Consider the following 9,001-nt stretch of genomic DNA (forward strand, 5'->3'; position numbering starts at 1 on the left):
GATCCCAAATATTAAATAAGGTCCTGTTAAAGTGTTAAATTTTTTAACATTAAAAACAAAATAAGATTCATAAATGGAATTTAAAAGTGTAAGAAAGGGCCAAGTTTTAAATTTTTATCTGTTTTTTTTTCCAGAAATCCTATCACTCCATCCACTGTCATCTCTAAACAGTACCTCTCCAAACTTAAGTGAAAAATTTCCATTCCATGGACATGAAGGGGAAATTATTGTTTGTTATTTCATACTTGTCCTCCATTCTCTATTTTCTTCACCAAGAATTCACATTAGGTAGCACATGGAATTTATGGTTTTATTCTCCATGTCTATCAATTTTCTTTCATAGTTTTCATCTTTTGAACCCTTGTATTTTGGGAGAATTCCTCACTTCTTGGCTTTTATTTTCAATAGTGCCATAGACTCCTATAACTCCCTCACCACAGTATCAGTCCACATCCAACACACAATCAGTATAGCCTGGACTGATGATCTCCTGTGGTGACAAAACAATGAGAGGGAGCAAAACAATATGGTTACATTGCTCCTGGCTTGCCCAGGCTCTCATTTTAATAATAAGCTGCAAATTTGTGCAGCCGGAGGTTGCAATTTCCCAAACAAAAGAGAATGGTGCTTATGGCAATCACTGCAGAGTCCATATCACATAAGTAGTCAATGTTGGCACTGCTTAATACTCAACCCCTGCATCCTCACTTTTGTTTACCTATGGGTACAAGTACAGAAGCTTTCAATCAATAAAGTTCTGTCTACTTTACACAATGTCCCTCAGCCCTTCCTATACTGACAACTATACCAGCAATCATGTACTGAACTATGTTAAGGATTTAATCATTTTGGTTATGGCAAATCAAGTATGGGTGTGATGGTTAATTTCTTGTGTCAATTTGTGAATGTTATGGTGTTGAGCAGTTTCATCCAAGCAAGCATTGGCCTGATTGTTACTGTATGGGCATTTCATATTTGGATTTGCTTCTATGGCTGATAACATCTATGGTCAACAAAGGAGATTACCCTAAAAAATGAGAGGCATATCCTCATCCAGTTAGTTGGAGACCTTAAAGCCAGAACTGAGGATGTCAGAAGTCAGAAAGATATTCTCTCTCTACTTCAGCCAGCCAGTTCCTTCTGGGATTTCCACTTCATCTTCATCAGAGTTTCCTACTTATGGGCTACCTTACAGAATTCGGACTTGTCAATCCCCATAGTCTTGTGAAACAATTCCCTTAATAACTCTCTTAATATATACATACACATATATACATAACTTGACAGTTCTGTTTCTCCAGAGAACCCTGACTAATGCAGATTTTTTTGTATCAAGTATGATTCTTGAAAAACAGAATTTTTTTTTGGCTTAAAAGCAATCTTGTATTATTGCCCATATTCCTGTGAGTTGGCTAGGGCTTGGCTGATCTAGCCTAACTTTGGCTGGAGGGCAGGGCACCCCAAGTTAGACAGCAGCTCTGGCTACTTCCATCAATTCCATGTATTTTCATTAGAAAGCATAGGCTGAGGGACTTGTAGCTATCCCAGGGGATTTTTTCTACTGGTGACAACAGAGGCACAAGATGGAAAGCAGAAGCACGCAAGGAATTTTAAGGTCCAGCCTTAGTACTGGCAAAATTGGAGAAACAGAATCTTAAGGATGAGATTTCTTGGTTAGTTTTGGGGTTTGGAGAATTGGTTCTCTAATCTGATTATATATATAGGCACTAATGACTCTATTTCCATGAATATTCCATTGGGTGAATTGGCAATAGAATGATGCAAAATATCACCATTAGATACTGCTATTCAAATGCTTGCAAGAGGCAAGGCTCTGAGTGACACTGCATTTGATACCTACAAAGAATTTTGTGGAGTTAAAAACTATAGTGTTATGGTCTGGTTACTAAATACTCTGGATACTCCTGTGAAAGAGAAAGGCTTGAGGCTTCAAATTCCAAGCCCAAGCACCACATAAAAGATACGAATGTTTCTATCCGGGAAGAAAAGGTGGCCTATGTTACCTGAAGTCAAAATTCCAGAACTCCTCTTGTATAATGTCGATGAGGGAATCCAAACATTTGAGAGATTGGAACGTTACAGTGGATTTATTCTGTAAGATCAGCTCATCCAATCCAGGAATATCCAGAAGAGACACCATTCACTGGGACTGAAAAGCTCTATTATTGGTCTACTCTATAGGGCAGTTTTCACTGTGGAGATTACTGCCATTGAACTTGCATCTTTAAATGTAATGTGGATGTTCATATCTCAGGTTGGCAGGAACCAAGTAGCAGCACTTAATTGTCAAAGACAAAGTGGATGTGGCTATCATAGTGGACAGCAGAATCAAAGGAGCAATCAGAATAGTCTGACTCACAAAGAACTCTGGTGTTGCCTAGTTGATCATGAGATACCTAGAAGTGAAATATGTGGACAGCCTACTAAATTCTTATTTGATCTATATAAGCACAAGAGTAATTAGCAAGAGAACAAAATTAATGAGTCATGGACCCTCAGTCAATTCCCAGACTTAAGACAGTTTACAGAACCAGAGCTGCTTGAAGGAGGAGTAAAACAGGTCCTCTTGGGGGCCAGTTACACTGCTAAAAATTTATACTGTTTGTCTTCCTCCCAGCCTTCCCCCAAAAAGACCTGCAGGCTTTTTCCAAGGTGACTTTTATTGGAGAAAAGGAAATGATTAGACATTTCAGGGAATACTAGACACTGTCTCTGTACTGACTTTAACTCCAAAACTTCACTGACCCAAACCATCTCTTTGGTCCACCAGTCAGTGTCGCTTATGCAGGTCAGGTGATCAATAGAGTTTTAGCTCAGGTTCCTCTTATAGCCCAGTGGGTGCAGTGAGTCCTGAGACCCATTATGTGGTTATTTCCTCAGGTCCATAATGCATAATTAGAAAAGACTGAAACAACAACTGGTAGAGTTTCCACTTTTTTTCCCTAAATTATGGAGTGAGGACTATTATGGTAGGAAAGAGAAAGAGGAAGATACCAGAACTGCCTCTATTAGCAAAATGACAAGAAAAAAGAAAAATTATATTCCTAGAAGATGGCAGAGATTAGTGCTTTCATCAAAGACTTGAAGGATAAATTGTTGGTGATTCCCACCACATCCCCATTCAACTTTTCTATTTGGGCTGTGCAGAAAACAAGTGGTTCTTAGAGGACAAGAGTGGATTACTGTAAACTTAACCAGGAGGTGACTCCGATTGCAACTGCTGTTCCAGTTGTGGTATCATTGCTTGAGCAAAGCAGTACATTCCCTGGTACCTTGTATGCAACTATGGATCTGGCAAATGTTTCTCTTGATACCTATTAGTAAAGACCAGCAGAAAAAATTTGCTCAGCTCACAAGGCCAGCAAGACACCTTAAGTCTCTCACCCCAAGGGAACATCATGCTCCAGTCTGCAGGGACCTTAATCACCTTTCCCTTCCACAAGAGATCACTTTGGATCATTATATTAATGGCACATGCTGATTGGACCTAGAGAGCAAGAGTTATCAACTACTCTAGACTTATTTGTAAGTCATTTGCATGTCAGAGAGTGAGAGATATATCCAACAAAAATTTAGGGCCCTTTCACCTTAGTGAAATATCTAGGTGTCCATTGGAGTGGGGTATGTCAAAATGTCCCGTATCAGCTAAAGGATAAGCTGTTGCACCTGGCCCTTCCTTCAACCAAAAAAGGGGCACAATGGCTATTTGGATTCTTCATATTTTGGAGACAATATATTCCTCATTTGAGTGTGTTCATCTGGCCCATTTACTGAGTTACCCAAAAAGTTTTGAGATTTGATTGGGAATCAGAACAAGAGAAAGCTTAGCAACAGGTCTATTTCACTTTTTCTTTTCCAGCTCACTTCTTACGGCCTCAGGGGAGATTTCTACGATAGGCTGACTGAGGAAAAGAAAACTTGGGACTAGTTTACAGAAAATTTTACATAATTGTGGTGGTTTTGCTAATGTATAGGTCAGGTAGTTGTGCCCAGTTGTTTGCTTAAGGCAAGCACTAGGCTAACTGTAATGCAAGGACATTTATGGACTTTAGTCACCAGTGACTTTACTGCATAGATAGTTGATTATATCTACATCAGTCAGGGAGATTGCCATCAGCAATGAGTGATGCTTTATCCAATCAGCTGAATGCTGTAAAAGGGAAAGTGATTTCAGCATTCAGAGAGAATTTCCCAGCTCTTCTTTGGACAGCCAATGTCTCCTGGAAACTCATCATGGACATTTTTTGGACTTTCAGTGGAGGCCCTGGTTTGCAGCCTGCCTGTGTAACCTGGACTTGTGCATTCCCATGGTCATGTGAGAGACTCTTACGTCTCCTGTTGGTTCTGTTTCTCTAGAGAACACTGACTAATACAGCTTGGTAAGGGGAGTGGTTCTTGAGGAATAGAGTCTTAAACATGGGATGTCTGAGGTGGTTCTGGGAGTTTTGCAATTGCCTCTCTACTCTAATTGGACTCAAGGATACTAATGACTCCCTTTCCAATAATGAAGAGACAGTTAACAGGACATTGCACAAGTTGGCGATAAAGATACACAAAATATCACTGATTTCCCTACTTCCATGCTTATAAGAAGCACGGGCGTATTTGAGAGTGTTTTCAACACCTTAACAGAGGTTTGTGGAATTGAAAGTTATAATGATGTTGGCTGGCTCCTCCTAGATACTCTGGATACAGTTACAAAAGAAAGAGATGAGTTAAGCCTTCAATTTTGAAACTTAAACACCGCATGAATGGTGTGAAAGTTTTTATGTGTGCTCTGAAAGAAAATCTTGTCTCCTGTAGCCACAGGCTTGAAATATCTGAAATCCAAACTCAGACTCTCATTGTATGAGTAGTAGAGTTACAAAGGAAACTAAAATCATAACCTCTCAGGATTTCTGCCATTAAAGTAAAGGTATTGACTGGAAAGGAGTGGAACCCAGAGGACTGGGATGGAGACATATATGGGATGATGATAATATTGGAGGGGACATTGGATCCCTAAATTCTGCTGAGACTTTAGCAGATTAACCTGTGATGGGCTGCCCTGTGGAGACCACACCTTGTCAACCTTGTGTTACCCAGTCCCCAGCCTGCCCTACAGAGTATGGACCTCCTTCTAGCCCTGAGGTGGGTACCAGCCAAATTGAAGCCTGCAAAGCTCAGCCTCTGGCCTGCCCCAGGGAGTCTGGATCTCCTCCCAGCCCTGAGGCAGGTACCAGCCAAACTCCAGCAGGTAGTGTCTAGCCTCCAGTCTGCCTTGAGGAATCTGCCCTCCAACCCCTGCCTGAAGAGATTAATCCTGTCTCATTAGAAGAAAATGCAATGGAATGCCCTGTGGTCAGTAGCTTGTAAGACATTTCTAATCCTTCTCCCTACCAACACCCACTACCCCTCTTGTCTTTGAGACCTGTTATTAGACTAAAATCACAACTAGCCCTCAAAGGTGAAATACAAACTATGACCAGTGAGGAAATATGGTATAATCTCAAAGAACTGCATGAGTTCTCCAACTTATATAGACAGAAATCAGGGGAATATGTGTGGGAATGGTTACTAAGAGTATGGGATAGGGTGGAAGGGATATAAAGTTGGAACAAGCTGTATTTATTGATATGAGCCCACTAAGCAGAAATTCTTGATTCGAAATTGTTGCTCAAGGGGTTAGAAAGAGCTCTAACAGCTTGTTTGGGTGGCTGGCTGAAACATGGACCATAATATATCCTAGCATGTCTGAGTTGAGAGGTCTGATTTTCCCTGACACACTGTGGAAGAAGGAATTAAAGTTCTGCCTGGGGTGATTGATCCTCACTATCAAGGGGAAATAGGACTGCATCTACATACATAATGAGGGTAAAGAAGAGTTTGCCTGGAATATATGGGAGATCCCTAGCATGTCTTTTGATCCCATGCAATGCCTTTTGATTAAAGTCAATGGAAAATTGCAACAACCCAATCCAAGCAGGAGTAACTATGGCCCAGAATCTTTAGGAATGAAATTTTAGGTCACTCCACCAGGCAAAGAACCACAACCAGCTCAAGTTCTTGCTGAGGCTAATGAGAACATGGAATGGGTAGTGGAAAAAGATAGTGATAAATATGAACTTTGACCATGTGACCATTTACAGAAATGAAGACTGTAATGGTCATGAATCTTTCTTCCTTGTTTCTTTATGAGTTTGATTGCATATGTCCACAAAATGAATTTCTTTTCCAACTTTTTTCCTTATCATATAACAAGTTGCATTAGTTTCATGTCATAATATTTAAGAATGTCAAGATTAAGAGTCAATATTACCCAAGGACTTGCACTCCATTCTGTAGGGAATTAATGTGTTTCCAGTTGTACATAGGACAGTTGAACATTGTTAGGCAGGAATGTATATGTACATGTATATGTGTATGTATATGTATGCATGATGCATGTCTGTTATTGTTTTTACTTAGAGACTAAGTGTGTTTTAAGGAAATGTCTATGGTTGCTGAGGTGACAAGGGTTGGACTGTGATGGTTAGGCTAATGTGTCAACTCAGCCAGGTAATTGTGCCCAGTTGTTTGGTCAAGCAAGCAGTGGGTTAACTGTAATACAAGGACATTAGTCTCCAGTGACTTTATTGCATCAAAGCTGATTACATACATCTACACCAACGAGGGAGATTGCTGTCAGCAATGAAGGACGCTTTATCCAATCACTCGAATGCCTTAAAAAGGGACGTGATTTCAGCATTCAGAGAAAATTTCCCAGCTGCTCTTTGAGCTGCCAACGTCTCCTGGAAATTCATCAAGGACCTTCATTGCACTTTCATTGGAGTCCCTGATTTGCAGCCTGCATGTGGAACATAGACTTGTGCAACCCCATGTTCACATGAGAGACTTTTATAATATTGCATACTATTGACAGATATCTCCTATTGATTCAGTTTCCCTACAGAACCCTGACTAATACAATGACATACAGGTACCACCCAAAAGTGAATAGCTACAGCAGTACAGCCACTTTCTGGGGCATCCCTGAAAGATAGTAATAAAGGGAAATCCTCCCAGTGGGTAGAAATTGGAGCAGTGCATCTTGTTGTTCATGTTTTTTGGAAGAAGGAATGGCTGCAGTTATATCTGTATTCTTATTCATAGATTCTGGCTGACCTTTTGGATGGATGCTCAGAGAATTGGAAAGAACACGATTGCAAAATTGATGACGAGGAGGTAATGGCAAGAGCTGCAGGGACAGAAATTCTGAAGGAGCAAAAAACAGGAAGATAGGCATGTCCTATGTGAACACTCACCAGAGAGTGCTTTCAGCAGAGTAAAAAAATTGTCATTCTCTCCCATTTTAGTTCAAGCACATGGTTTCTAATATCGAATGGCATTCCATAAAAATGCCAAATACAAAAACATTCCAACAACATAACCATAAATTTTCAATAATTGTGTTTAGATTTGTTACTCAATTCAGGGACCAGAGACACAGCCCAAGTTGTAGACTTAGACCTGAATCACATGTTCCACCCCTGAGAACATGGGAACTTACCAGATTTCATTTCCCTTAAATTCTCTGTGTGCGAAGACCAGAGGAGTAGACATTTCTACCATCTCATAAGGACTGCTAGAATGCACATAACAGCTTCAAACTTCCCACATTAATCTGGTTCATGCTAATTATTCCTGGAGTCTCTGCTCTGGCTGAGACACCAGCAATTCCATTATCAAGGGAGTGCAACTGATGGTTCATTCCTTTGTAATCCCAATACACCAAAGTCATAGAAACTTGCTGAAATAGAAAATATGAGGTATGAAGACACCTGTGGAGACCACCAGGCTCACATGAGGACCATACTGTGTGGATATTTTAAAATCCCAGAAATGCCCTGTTTTTGTTTCTTGCATCATTCAAGATAAACCTCTGCCACACACATCTGTTCTTTTCAAACCTATGTAACAAAATGAATGTGTTCAATTCTTGTGCTAAAGAATCCACTCACCTCTCTCTGTAGTGTTGCTGTGTTATATACCAGATTGGGGTTTTGTCTGGATTTGGCAGTGCTTCTGGAAAGCCAAGGAGCCTTTTGGATTAAATACCTCACATTTTCATCTCCTCTTGCCCACAAGGCAGCCTCTTTTGCTCAATGATTGGAGCATCATGCAAGGATTTCTCGACTTCTTCCTTTTTCTCCCATAGGAGAGACTGACTGTGGAGATTATCAGTGTAATAAATTAGCTGTCTACATGTTTCAATTTCACCTCAACAATTCTAGACTCATAAAATGTGACAGCTAGAAAGGGACCCAAAATTTTTCTAATTCAATTCCCTTCAGAGAAAATGGGAAGGTGATTACTAAAATTCTCAAGGCTGGTTACAGCAGAAGTACAATTAGAAACTAGGTTTCCTGACTCTACACTGGGGGCTCTGACATTCAATTGAATTAACCTTAACTATTTTTGCAGAGAAAATGGCAGGGTGGCATTGCTAAGTGGCTTTTTACACTTTATAGATAATATCACAGCTCTACTTTCTCAGTCTCACATGAATTTGCAACCATGTGTCCCGGAGAGCCCATTATTTATGATATTGATAGCTAGAAATGTGCTTATTAAAATTTCTTCACAGAAGCAGCTCTGAAAATTCTGATACACTAATTAAACTGGTTTTCTATTAATCTAATTTTAGAAATTTACTCTTTACGCTTAGTTTCCTAAAGAATATTAACCAGACCTTCTCAGTTTTGCTTACAGGAATAAGATAATGTCTCAAAGCAAAACCAGACAGAATGGTTTCAGGGACACTTTATGACCCAGTAAACCTGTATCGTTTTTCAGAGACAAAAAGCTTGCTTGATATCCTTGAGAGGTTGTGGCAAAAATATCTAAATATTGGTTTATTAGCCACTGAAAACAAAACCATGTTTATGTGCTTGAGAATTTGTAGGTACCCTCCTCACAACACCCCTGGCATCACTTTTTTTCACTTGTTTTTCTTCTCCCC

The sequence above is a fragment of the Dasypus novemcinctus genome, chromosome 4 (assembly GCF_030445035.2).
Source record: "Dasypus novemcinctus isolate mDasNov1 chromosome 4, mDasNov1.1.hap2, whole genome shotgun sequence".
Classification (NCBI taxonomy): domain Eukaryota; kingdom Metazoa; phylum Chordata; class Mammalia; order Cingulata; family Dasypodidae; genus Dasypus; species Dasypus novemcinctus.